General features: G+C 42.2%; 1 protein-coding gene across 1 annotated transcript in view; it reads left to right on the forward strand.

Moving 5' to 3' along the window:
• Positions 1–13383, forward strand: part of FRYL (FRY like transcription coactivator) — a 471518-nt gene that overhangs the window by 93964 nt on the left and 364171 nt on the right. The window contains exon 2 of the mRNA XM_077477518.1: positions 7506–7573. The gene's annotated coding sequence lies outside the window, so the exon portion shown is untranslated. The remainder of the gene's footprint in view (positions 1–7505; positions 7574–13383) is intronic.

A 13383-nucleotide genomic window follows, 5' to 3' on the forward strand; every position in this document is an offset into this window, starting at 1 on the left:
ATCATTGTTTTATTGATCTTGCTACATAGATCATTACATGTTTTGAAGGTCTTGTTTCTGTGGGCAGATTTGGGTATTGTACATTGCTGAATACATAAGCAAATTATTGCTTATAAAAGAGTTTTGCATTTATGAATGGGCCTATTTATTGTAGTTTTGTCTGTTTATTTACCAAGACAGGTGAGCAAGTTTGTGATCATCTTGTAATAAAATATTTGTTCTACAAAACAATGGGAGCCTGCAGTCTGCATGTATGTCTCAGTGCCCACATTGGCTGCCACAGTCCCACCTGCTTTTTTTTTTTTTTTGTCTTTGCAAAGCAGTTTCATTGGCACAGTTTGCATCTGAATTTGGAAGCTTAGAAACGCTTAGCCATATTGTTTGTGATAACAGCCTCTCACTCCATATCTCTTGCCAATGGCGAGCTCGAGAATAAAAACATCAAGTATAATTCCACCATGGATAGATTAACAGCTGCTCAGGCTTAGAGGTATAGAAATAGAATGAAAATGCAGAATTAAGCTTTTAATAAAATTGAAAGGGCTGGTCTCATTTTTCTGAGTCCTATCTGATCTTGTTGGGATCTATGCATGGGTTCAATCCTTGTATTGATGATGTACACAACAGGGCATTTTATCAAAGATATATAGGTGTCAGTGGTTCAGAATGTTTGTTGCCTATGTATGACTTCAAAGGTAATTTTAGAAATAGGTCTGATTGACATCAGATTTCAGCCTTGAACCCCCACAAATATTAATGGGCATCCTGCAGAGTACAGTTGTTGAGACTGTAAGTTGAACGATGCCATGAAAGGGGGGTTCCTAGATCAGTTTTCACTTTTTCGTTTTTGTGGGGAATGATTCATCACCAGTCAATGCTTGGCTAGTACCAAATTCACCGCTTTGTAAATATGCTCCACTTTTTGAAAAGATTTTTAATGTTTGGTTAGCAGCCCGGATCCTCCTCTTTTCGGATACCTCTTTGGGGCTCCTTGCCCCTCCCTTCCATCGTGTACCCCCACAGCAAACAGCTTGCTAGGAGGGGCACCTGAGCTGAGTCACAGCTCCGCGTGTTCATTCAGACACAGAGCCGTGGTTTAGCCCTGCCCCCCCTCTCTCTCCTGATTGGCTAACTGACTTTGACAGCAACGGAAACCAATGGTGCTGCTGTTGTCTCTGGAGTGGGAGTCCCGGATGGTCGAGGCACTTGTGTACATAGCGGGATAGAGATGGGGCTCATGTAAGTATTAGGGGGGCTGAGGGGAGATTGCATTAAGATAAAAAAAAAAACCTTCTGCCTTTACAGGCACATAAAAACGGCGTTCTAGCCTCAAAAAGTTTTTTCTTTTCTTTTTCTTTTTTTTTACAAGTACTGTAGCTGCTGACTTTTTAATAAGGACACTTACCTCTCTAGAGAGCCCGCAATGTCACCTCCCCGAGGCCGGTTTGTCCACTGGCTCGGGTGCAGGGGCCACCATTATAACTAAAGCCTCATACACACGGTCGGACTTTGTACAAACTTTTCCGTGGACTTTTGTACAAAGGATGTGGTCCACAAGTTTGTATTGCATACACACGGTCTGACTTTTTGACAACAAACACGAACGTAGTGACGTCACAACGTACTGACGCCACTTCAAAAGAGGACGTTCAATGACTCCAGTGCCACCTTTGGTCAACTTCTGTATTGTAGTCTGATCTTTTGCATTGGTTCTGAGCATGCGTGTTTGTACCTTGTACAAAAGTCCGATGCTTTTGCGTACACATGGTCGGACTTTGCTCCATCGGACTTTTGTTGCCAGAAAGTTTGTCCGTTCGCACAGCCAACAAAAGTCAGATGAAAACAGAAAAAGTTTGTCCGATAGAGCGTACACACAGTCGGATGTTGCTCCAAAACAGCTAATTTGCATGTTTGTTGTCAAAAAGTCAGACCGTGTGTACGGGCCTTAAGGCTTCACAGCTGGTTTCCTACTGTGCACGCGTGAGTCGCGCGGCGCTTTCCGAATGGACACTTCATCTTCTGGAACACTCACAGGTCCCAGAAGGAGAAGGACTTGCTGGAGAAGAGGAAACTACTTCACCATGGCCCAGCTAGAACAGAAATACACTTTGTAATAATTAAGACACCTTTCACTCTGGGGCGTTTTTCAGGCACTTTTGGGCTAAAAATTCACACCTGTAAAGGGCCTGAAAAACGCCTCCCCTGCATCCCCAGTGTGAAACCCCAAGTGCTTTCACACTGGGCGGTGTGCTTGCAGGACGTTAGAAAAAGTCCCACAAGCAGCATCTTTCAGGCAGTGGAGGAGGGGTGTACACACCAAAGCAATGTGAACCATGCCTTTAAAGTGGAACTAAATCACAGCCTCTCTGATCTGCAGTGCATTGGCACTGCACATGTGATCAGTTCTAACACCAAAGTTTGACAGTTTGGTTATTATTATTTTAGCAGTATACAGGATTTATACACTTACTGGTTACTTTATTAGGTACACCTTGCTAGTACCAGGTTTGACCCCTTTTGCCTTCAGAACTGCCTTAATTATTTGTTGCATAGATTCAACAAGGTGTTGGAAACATTCCTCAGAGATTTTAGTAGATATTGACATGATAGCATCACGCAGTTGCTGCAGATTTTGCGGCTGCACATCCATGATGCCACTCTCTCGTTCCACCACATCCCAAAGGTGCTCTATTGTATTGAGATCTGGTGACTATGGAGGCCATTGGAGTACAGTCACCTCATTGTCATGTTCATGAAACCAGTGGTGAGATGATTTGAGCTTTGTGACATGGTGCATTATCCTGCTGGAAGTCGTCATCGGAAGATGGGTACACTGTAGCCATAAGAGGATGGACATGGTCAGCAACAATACTCAGGTAGGCCGTGGCATTTAAAGCGGAGGTCCACCCTAAAGTGGACCTTCCGCTCATCGGAACCCTCCCCCCCTCCGGTGCCACTATCGGCACCTTTCAGGGGGGAGGGGGGTGCAGTTACCTGGATAATCCAGGTAACTGCACCCACTTCCGGGACAGCTCTCTGCGGAAAGGGGCGTAACTTACGCCCCTTTCCGCAAGTGCCCGCCCCTTCCCGCAAGTGCCCCGCTGCCTGCTGGGAAACACACAGCTCCCAGAGGCAGCGGGGAGCGTCCTTATTGCGCAGCGCAATTCGCGCATGCGCAGTAGGGAACCGGGAAATTAAGCCGAAAGGCTCCATTTCCTGATTCCCATACCCAAGATGGCGGCGGCAGGACCCGACAGACGACCTAGCGATCGGCTTTGGGTGCCGACATCGCGGGCGCGCTGGACAGGTAAGTGTCACTATTTTAAAAGTCACCACCAGCCTGAGCCGTTGATACAAGGCAGGATGGATCCATGCTTTCATGTTGTTTAAGCCAAATTCTGACCCTACCATATGAATGGCGCAGCCAAAATCGAGACTCCTCAGACCAGGCAATGCATTTCCAATGTTGGTGAGCCTGTGCGACTTGTAGCCTCAGTTTCTTGTTCTTAGCTGGCAGTAGCGGTTGTGGTCTTCTGCTGTAGCCTACCTGCTTCAAGGTTTATGTTGTGCGTTCAGAGATGGCATTCTGTGTACTTTGGTTGTAACGAGTGGTTATTTGAGTTACTGTTTCTATCATCTGGAACATCTTCTATCGTCTGCTCATTCTCCTGTGACCTCCGACATCAACAAGGCATTTTCGTCCACACTGGATATTTTCTCTTTTTTGGTCAATTCTCTGTAAACCTTAGAGATGGCTGTGCGTGAAAATCCTAGTGGATAAAACCGGGTCAGCTTTTTGGGAAACCTTTAAAATGATGGGTCTAGTTTCGCTTTAAATATATATCGTATGCTGTTTACAGGGGTTTCCAAACTATGGCCCTTCAGTTGTTCAGGAACTACAATTCCCATCATGCCTAGTCATGTCTGTGGATGTCAGAGTTTTACAATGCCTCATGGGATGTGTAGTTTCGCAACAGCTGGAGGGCCGTAGTTTGTAGATCCCTGCGTAGACAATGGATGTAAGTTTCAAGCTGGTGAAGAAGTTGGATTATGTATGCAGTTCTGCTTCGTTCCTGAATGGCAGTGAGCCTGCTGGAATATGTATATTTTATGATAATTTGCAGGGCCAAGCTGCTGGCAATTATTAAATGAAGTGGAAACTGGTGAACGACATAAAAAGATATCCTCAAAAGCAATTATTTCTCAGAGTTTCTCTGTCAGATATTTCCTCACTCTTTGTGCCAACCTTCTTATCAGAGTCTGCCAGAGATAATGTTGAGAAGGGCAAACAGAAGGCAGGAAGCTGTACTCCTCCCCAGACTACCCAGAGACAATGCAGAAATCTGCATATTGATTGAAGAATGTAGAGCTTATAGGGTCACAGTCACAAGCCTGGAAGTCTATGGTGACCAGGGGTGATCGGTGAACTAGATGGTAGGCATGTCAATGGTGAAGAGTGTAATGACATTGGTGGTAGGTCATTGCTGCTGATGGGGATGCATGTGTGTAGTTGGGCACAGGAGTGTAAAGGAATGGTTTGTCCATCATCTTAAAATATGCCTTGTTTTTGGATTTGTGTTGGAAACCATGTAAATATATCTACCCTCTTGCTATATTTTTTTTCCTGAATCTCTATAGTAGCAGGATAGTATAGAACACACTGCATGGTACAGAGATCCATTTATGTTATTCTCTGAAGAAGCCTAGCTTTGTTACCTGTCACCCCTAACTGTATTAACCACTTACGGACCGCCCGCCATCATTATTCATGGCTGTTTGAAGAGGAATATCGTTGTTATGGCAGCAGCTAGCTGCCATAACCCGGTGTCCTCTTCCTCAGTGAGCGGTCCGGTTTCAGATAAAAGTGGTCTCTGTGGCGGATTTGCCGCAAGATCACTTTTATCAGTGGCGGGAGAGGGGCCCTCCCCTCCTGCCGTGCTCTGGTGCCCTCTGCCGCTTACCGGATCCGTCTACAGCGGCAGAGGCGATCGGATCGTCACCCTTGCTGTGCATGGAGACGAATGAGGGGAAGATGGGCCCCCACCCATCTCCATAAAAACGCAGGACAGGAGCAACGTCAAAACCTCACTTCCGCCCATAGCTCTTAAAGGGCCATTTTTAAAACCTTTTTTTTTTTTTAAATGACTTTTTTTTTATTATTTATTATTTATTTATTTTTATTTCATTTTAGTGTAAATATGAGATCTGAGCTCTTTTTGACCCCAGGTCTCATATTTAAGAGGTCCTGTCATGCTTTTTTTCTATTACAAGGAATGTTTACATTCCTTGTAATAGGAATACAAGTGACAACATTTTTTATTTTATTTTTTAAAACCGTGTAAAATTAAAAAATAAAAGATAAAATAAGAAAAAAAAAACGCCCCCCGCCACGACGAGCTCGCATGCAGAAGCATATGAAAACTGTATTCAAACCACACATGTGAGCCATCGCCACGATCAGTAGAGCAAGAGCAATAATTCTAGCCCTAGACCTCCTCTGTAATTCAAAACGTGCAACCTGTACAATTTTTTCAACGTTGCCTATAGAGATTTTTAAGGGTAAAAGTTTGTCGCCATTCCACGAGTGGACGCAATTTTGAAGCGTGACATGCTATCAATTTACTTGGCATAACATTATGTTTCACAATATATTTTTTATTTATTTTTGATAACTTTATTGTTGTCTTATTTTATAATTTAAAAAAGTGTATTTCTTCTAAAAGTGCGCTTGTAAGACCGCTGCGCAAATACGGTGTGACAGAAAGTATCGCAACGACCGCCATTTTATTCTCTAGGGTGTTAGAAAAAAAAGTATGTTTGGGGGTTCTTTTTCTAGTAATTTTCTAGCAAAAAACAAAAAATAAAACAGTTTTTAACTTGTAAACAACAAATCTCAGAGGCTTGGTCCTTAAGTGGTTAAAGCTGGAAGAACGTCTTGCCAAATTCACGCTTCCTGAACCTATCCTCCCTCCAAACACACACAAAACCCTCAGCAGCTAGTGGTCTTCAAGGCACAAAGTTGATGATTTACTACCAAATAAAACCGTGGCCTGGCATGTCCTGGTGGCTTTTCTGGAAATTTTGCTGTTAAAATATTAAGCCCCGAAAGCAAACATTTATTATATTGTAGCTTACCAGTTCTTTGATGTGATGATGGTATTGTTTTTTTTTTTTTTTAAGCTTTCTTTCTTTTATTTCCATCTGGTGATCCATCCAGCAAGTTGTTTTGCAGCTCACTTGCCGTTAGGGCCAGTTCACATCACATGCAGTTCAGTGCGTTTTTTCCTGCATCAAACGCATAGAAAGTAGGTTATATGGTTTTCAATGGCATAGTTCACATCAGTGCTTACAGTTCCAGTGCGTTCCAGTAAAAAAAAGTAGCACATTCTGCATTTTTCTTGCACTGGATTGTACTGGAACGCTTTAAAAAGCATCAAAAACCTCACAGGAATGCACCTAACCGCACCAAAAACGCACTGGAACACCCATGTTCTTATTTAAGGTTAAGAAAAAAAGGGGGGAATGCACTGCTGTGCATCAAAAACACTCATGCAAAAAAGCATCTGGAGCGCATCCGGTTTGCGTTTTCTATGGTGTGAACTGGCCCTTACAGAAATAAGGCAAACCGTTTACCACTTACGGGGGTGTTTTAAAATAATCAGCTTTTAGTTATACATGTAAAACCGTTATCCCAAAATAGAAAAAAAATGTTTGCTATAACTGATTGTAAAGTTGGTAGTACAACCCCAATTTCCAAAAAAGTGGGGGCGCTGTGTAAAATCTACATAAAAAAACAGAATGCAATTCTTTCAATACCTTTATAAATCCATATTTTATTCACAATAGAAAATAGAAAAAAAAAGGATATGTTTAAGCTTAGAAAATGTACCATGGGCTCAGCAATACTTCCAAAATCGACTATCCGTGCACACAGTTCACCGTGCCAGCCAAAATAAGTTCTGTCATGCAAAGGAACCGTATCTGAATATGATACAGAAACACTGCCATTTTCTCGGGGCCAAGGCTTTTTTTTTTTTTAAATGGGCTGTTGCAAAGTGGAAAACATTTCTGTGGTCAGACAAATCAAATTTCGACACTTTCTTTTTGGCAAACATTGGGGCCACATCCTCAGGGCTTTAGAAGAGAGGGACCTTCCAGCCTTTTATCAGCGCTCAGCTCAAAGGCCTGAATCTCTGATGGCATGGCTGTGCATTAGTGCGTATGGAATGGGCAGCTTGTACATCTGGAAAGGCACCATCAATGATGAAAGATAAATCCAGGTTTTAAAGCATCATATGTGCCCATCCAGACAACTTATTTTTCAGGGAAGGTCTTGCGTATATTGCCATTTTGTCTTTCTGGGATAATGGAATCTCATCTCCCGAGGTTGTGCTATGTATACAGTTTGTTTTACATGCTAACACAGATGATGTCATTTAGGATGAACAAGATTTAAATGTGTTTTATGACTTTTTTTTAATTATCGTACTTGCTTTCTTTTCCAGTTTGGGCAAGTCTGATCAATGTTGGATATTAGGCACTGAAGTGGACCACCCCCAACGGATGTCTTGTGGTTAGTACATTTTCTTTAGATTTACTGCATAATATTGTGTATTGTTGTTTTGTCAGGAGGCGTTTGAAATTAAATGTATCAAATATTCTATGAGCTACACCATTGCTCCTCTAGTTCAGCCTTTCTTAACCTGTTTACCACAGAGGAACCCTTGACATTTTGTTCAGTTGTCAAGGTACTTCTGAGAATACCAATTCATTGGGGGTCACTGGAAACCATGGCCCTTATATTCATGGCTAGTGGAAAGAATATTCCCTATTAGGCCTCATGCACACGGATGTTTTTACAGCAGCCTTTTTGAGCATTTTTTGCTGCTTAAGAAGGCAACTCCATGTTATTCAACGGGCTCATACACACCATGGCGTTATTGAGCTGTAACAGGCATGGTCGTTTTTAAGCTTAAAAAAAAAAAAAAGGACCAGCGCCTTCAGAGGCTCCAGCGCTAAAGCTGCATTAACGATATACCGAAGTTTTTTTAGCGTCAGCGTTTTTAAGCTGTAAAAATGTTTGTGGGTAATTTGAGAGTGGAAAATAGCAGAGGGATGTTTTTTTTTTTTTTTTAAAACGTGCCTTAGCGTTAAAACATTGTTAAATTCGAATTGACGCCAAATCAAAATGCTAATTAAAATCGCGTTTTTACCGCTGCTTTATTTTCCCAGGTGTTGTTACTAGCTTTACAGACCGTTTTTTAAAACGTCCGTGTGCATGAGGCCTACAGTGTTGGACTGCTACCCTTAGGCTGGGTTCACACTGCTGCGGGGGGAGATCCGGATGTGATTCGCACCGCACTGCAGTGCAAATCACATCCGATCTCCGTAGATAGTATGGCTGAATTCGCATCGCTCCCGCAGCAAACTCGCACGGGACCCTTTTTTTGGTCCGCAGCAGAATCGGATCGCATGGGTGTTCACACCATGCGATCCGATTCCTGTGCGAGTGTGCAGATCGCACTGCGATATGCGGACGGATCTGGGGGTGTCATTAACATATCATTGACACTCCCAGCCGTCCGCATAGGGCAGTGTGAACTGCCGGCGGGAGGTATGCGATGCGGGAAAACGCTGCGGATTCGCGGCGTTCCCGCATCGCTATAGTGTGAACCTAGCCTTACAGACGGGTAGAAAATATCATTAGTGTCATGCCACTGGCTTTGCTATGTGGTCGTTCGCCTTAGATCTATGAATTGCCTAAGAATATAAAAATACCAGTTTATGGACTCAACCAGACATGAAAATGGTGCATATACATAACCCTGATAGCTAAAACACTGTACTTTATTGTACACAAACATATTTTTTTTATATAAATACATATATATACTGTGTGTAAAATATATGTGTGTGTGTGTATATATATATAAAAAAATAAAAATAAACCATTTCTAAAAACCCTACACTGTACTACAAATGGATGACCAAGTACATATTGTATCTGGGTTAAACATAAAGTATTTGACGTTGCTAGGAAAAACCCCTATACATGTGATGCCCAAGCAGCAAAAATGTTGAAAAAATTTGTCCATATGAGGATCCCATATTAATTGATCAAATTTCAACACATACAGTGTCTATATAGAGACTTGTGTACATATAGTGATATATAAGTTCATGAACTTTGAAAGTCGTCATAGATGCATGAAAGTGTAATAGTGTGGCCTAAAGAAGGGCCCACTAAATGAGGGAAAAGGATATGCAGATGTTCAACCATCTCCCTCGCACACTATAGTATAATAATAGTTTCCAGGAAGTTGTTGGTCCTTAGTATGAACCATATATAGATCACATAAACACATTGGTTAATGGCTAATGAGCAATAGCATGAACGCATATACACAGTTTGATGGCTGATTAGCAGTAGTGTGGTCACACATACCGGTATATAGGTTGATGGTTAATGAGCAGTAGCGTGATCCAGGGGAGGGTTAACACGTCCTCCCTCACACGTTATACTGAAAAGCTTGTTCATGCATTTGATGGTATGTTAAAGTTCCTGATGTAAACACAAAGATCGCACATGCAAATCCTAATAATATAGGTCAACGATGCCCCAGTCCAGCCTTTCTAAACATGTTTACCACAGAGGAACCCTTGAAATTAGTTTCAGCTGTCACGGAACTTCTCATAATACCAATTCATTGGGGGTCACTGGAAACCATGCCCCCTACGTCCATGGTTAGTGGAGAGAATATGCCCTATTAGGCCTCATGCACACTGGATGGTTTTACAGAAGCTGTTTTTTGGCTGTAGACGTTTTTTTTTTCTACAGTCAATAAACTCCCCATCATGTTATCCTATGTGTCCATGCACACATAGGCTGTTACCAGAAGTTTTTGGCTGGTGCGTTTTTTCAGCTGTAAAAACGCTGTAACGTAAAAACGCTGGTAAACGCTCAAACACGCGGCTCACCAGTGGTTTTTAACGGTTTTGATCCATTGAAGAAAAATTTTTTTTTTTTTAGCAAAAAAGGCTATTGCAAGAACGTTAAACGTTGAAAGGCTCACTGCAAAGCTGGTGTTTTTATAACGTTATTTTAATGTCCAGTGTGCATGAAGCCTTACAGTGTTAGTTAAAATGCTACCCTTAAGCCTCATACTCTCAATCGGATTTTCAGCAGGGAATTGTGTGATGATAGACTGTTGGCCTAAAATCCGAACATTAGTACACTCCATCTGACAATTGTTGTCCAACTTTCTGCCAACAAATGTTGGATGGCATGCTAGTAAATATTTTCAGCGGACAATGGTCTGTTGTCAGATTTTCCTATCGTCTGTACACAAGTCCGTCACACAAAAGTTGAACGTATAAACACACATGCTTAGAATCAGTGCTTAGCAAACACTACATTAGCAGAAGGTGCCCAAAGGGTGGCGCTCGAGCTGAAATTCCTTGTAGTACGTCACTACGTTCGTGTCTGTTGGCCAACAATTGTGTACCGTTTGTATGCAAGACAAATTCCTGGCACACGCACACACTTCGGACAAAAGTCTGACGCTTTGTTGGCCAACAATCTAATTCTGTGTACAAGGCTTGACAGGTAAAAAATATCAGTGTCATGCCACCGCTTTTGCCAAGTGGCGTTAGCCCTAGATCTATGCAGGTACCAGCCAGTGGTTGGTCAGCCACACTTAAGGAACCCAAAGCAACCTCCGGAGGAATCTTAGGATTGCTTGCCACCCTGATTGAGAATGCTTGTTATAGTCTGTATAGAGATCAAGTTATTGTATCTGGGTGTCATGTGCAGCTACATGGAGGCATGGGCCAGTTCACACTGCTGCGATGCAGGAACCCTACGAATCCACTGTGGGTTCCCACATCGCATGTCTCCCAGGCAGCAGTTCAGACTGCCCTATGCAAACTATTATCAGTTAAAAGTTAATGACACCCCCAAATCAGCTTGCAGATTGCAGTGCAAACTACAAACTTGGACAGGCGTCAGATAGCATGGGTATCAACACCCATGCGATCTGATTCTCCTGCGGGCAAAAAAGGGTCCTGTGCGCGTTTGATGCAAATTCAGCCATACTATCTTTATGGCTGAAATCGCATCGCACAGAGGTCGCATGTGATTTACACTGCAGTGTGGTGCGCATCACATCCGATCTCAGGCATCGCACCAGTGGGAATGGGCCCTAATTCTGGTAACCTTCCAAATTTCAGGTTTATTTAGCAGACCAGAAATCCCACCTGACCTAAACCCGATTAGACCTCATTCCAAGCTTTGGCTAAAAAGCTTCTATCGTCAGGGAATGTGGCTATGAATGGGTATGAGCAGGGGAGGGCTTAAGTTGTCTTAATGGAAATCTGGCAGCAGAGAAACATGGAGGCTAAATGTTTGCTATGAGCAACACTTCCATTATTCCTGTCTTCAAGCACATGTGAGGCCCAAGCGTCTCATTTTTTTCTGCACTGCTTTACACTGGCTAAGGTTGCCTTTTTTATATGAACACAATGCAAACACATTTCTCTGTGTAACTGTATAGTTTGTGTTACTTATGTGATACTGTGGTTACATCCCTCGACAGTTGCTGTCATTTTCTCCCTGGCTACTTCTGGGCTTTCAGCCTCCTTATTGGCCTGTGGTGGAATGATGTCACCCTGCGCATATGCCGAGGAGCTCCTTGTAGTGGCTCATCTACAAAGTTATACATATTTTTTTTTACATAAAAAATTCTGAAAGAGCAAGGTTATTAAACAATAATGTAACCACTGCAATTTTAATGTAAAATATATGGTCATGGAAAACGCTCTGTACTTTCACTTTAAGGCTGATTTAGAGAGTCACCGTTTAGTGAATGTTGGCCAATGTGGAATTCATAATGTGGAGTCAATGTAGCATTATGTTCTCATACAAAGGTTATCACAGAGTTCTTCCTGATTTCTGCGTCGCAGATGGTCAGGCTATATTCAGAGAGCCTAATTAGGTGCTTTTCCATCCTAATAGATTTTTGTAACTAGTCTGTACTTTATAATTTTCCATGGGGTTGCTATCTGTCGTGCAACACTAATTATGCATATTCATCTAAACTTAAAAAGCAGCTTTTGTAGCTCCATCAGACCATGTCCCTTTCCTCATATTCAGCATTTTTCCCCTGTGAACATTTTGCTGTTTCAGCTTTGGTACCAGCGAATGGGCAGGCTCATCAAACATTCTCAGGCCGGAGCTACTGAAATGGACGCTGATCCGCTGAAGCTATCAAAATCTGTTTACTAGCTGACGTCAGAGATAAGATCTTATTAGACTTTCAGAAAATAGAGGATGACTAATTGGAAAAGTGTGAATTAAAGCTGTGAACGTTGAAAAGAAGTTTTTTTCTTTTTTTTTCCCCCTTTGGTTCTGCATCCTTCACCTAACTAGATGATAAAAAGCCCAGTCTCATTATATTCACCATGGGGCTTATATAAATTCAATACAATATTCTAAGACAGCGGTAGGCAAGCTGGTGCCCTCCAGCTGTTGAATATCAATTCATTGGGGGTCACTGAAAACCATGCCCCTTATATTCATGGCTAGTGGAAACAATATTCCCTATTACAGTGTTGGACATGCCGCTGGCTTTTCCATGTGGTCGTTCGCCTTAGATCTATGAATTACCTAAGAATAGTACAGTCTCTGCAGCGCTCCGTCGTCACCCCATTGCTAAGGGCAAGCCTCAGAGCTCAGTTTTTAAGCTAGCATAAAAATGACAGCATTATGATGGAATTAAGAAACTTGGTCTATCAGATACTGGTGATATTTTGGTCCAAAGACATTTTTCAAGTCAACATTGAAAACTGGTCAAAATTGCTTCAACATCCAGTTAACCTACTTGGTTTAGGGTTGTTGGAGGAAAGTGGGTTTGTTCACAAAATCAGTTGTATTTACAGGGTAAACCAGAACACCCAGAGGATGCAAACCCTATAAGAATATCTCTGCTGAGAACTAAACCTAGGACCCTAATGGAAGAGTGCTAACCCTTTAAGCCAAAGTCGGTGTGGTAAGAGGCCACAGGGAGCAGCATTAGACATACACATTTGCAGTCTTGTATGATCATCACAGGAACCTGTGGCCCATGTAGCAATTGTGTTTGTTACAATGCCCGCAGTCAGTTGCAGTAGAGTGGAGAAATAGGTCAGTATAAGGTTTATCTGTGTACCAAGGCCAGAATCTAGTTTTACTATTGGGGATGGAAACTTTCATTTAGTTACTTTAATAACAGGATACTGTCTTCACTTGACAATGCTTTGTCATAAAACTTAACCTAATTTGCTGTTTTTATATGATTTTTATTATAGGTAACTATATGGAGCTATCAATTTGTGCAGCACTTTACA

Source organism: Lithobates pipiens, unplaced genomic scaffold (assembly GCF_037356315.1).
Source record: "Lithobates pipiens isolate NorthernLeopardFrog02 unplaced genomic scaffold, aLitPip1_a1.2 Scaffold_13, whole genome shotgun sequence".
NCBI classification, from domain to species: Eukaryota; Metazoa; Chordata; class Amphibia; order Anura; family Ranidae; genus Lithobates; species Lithobates pipiens.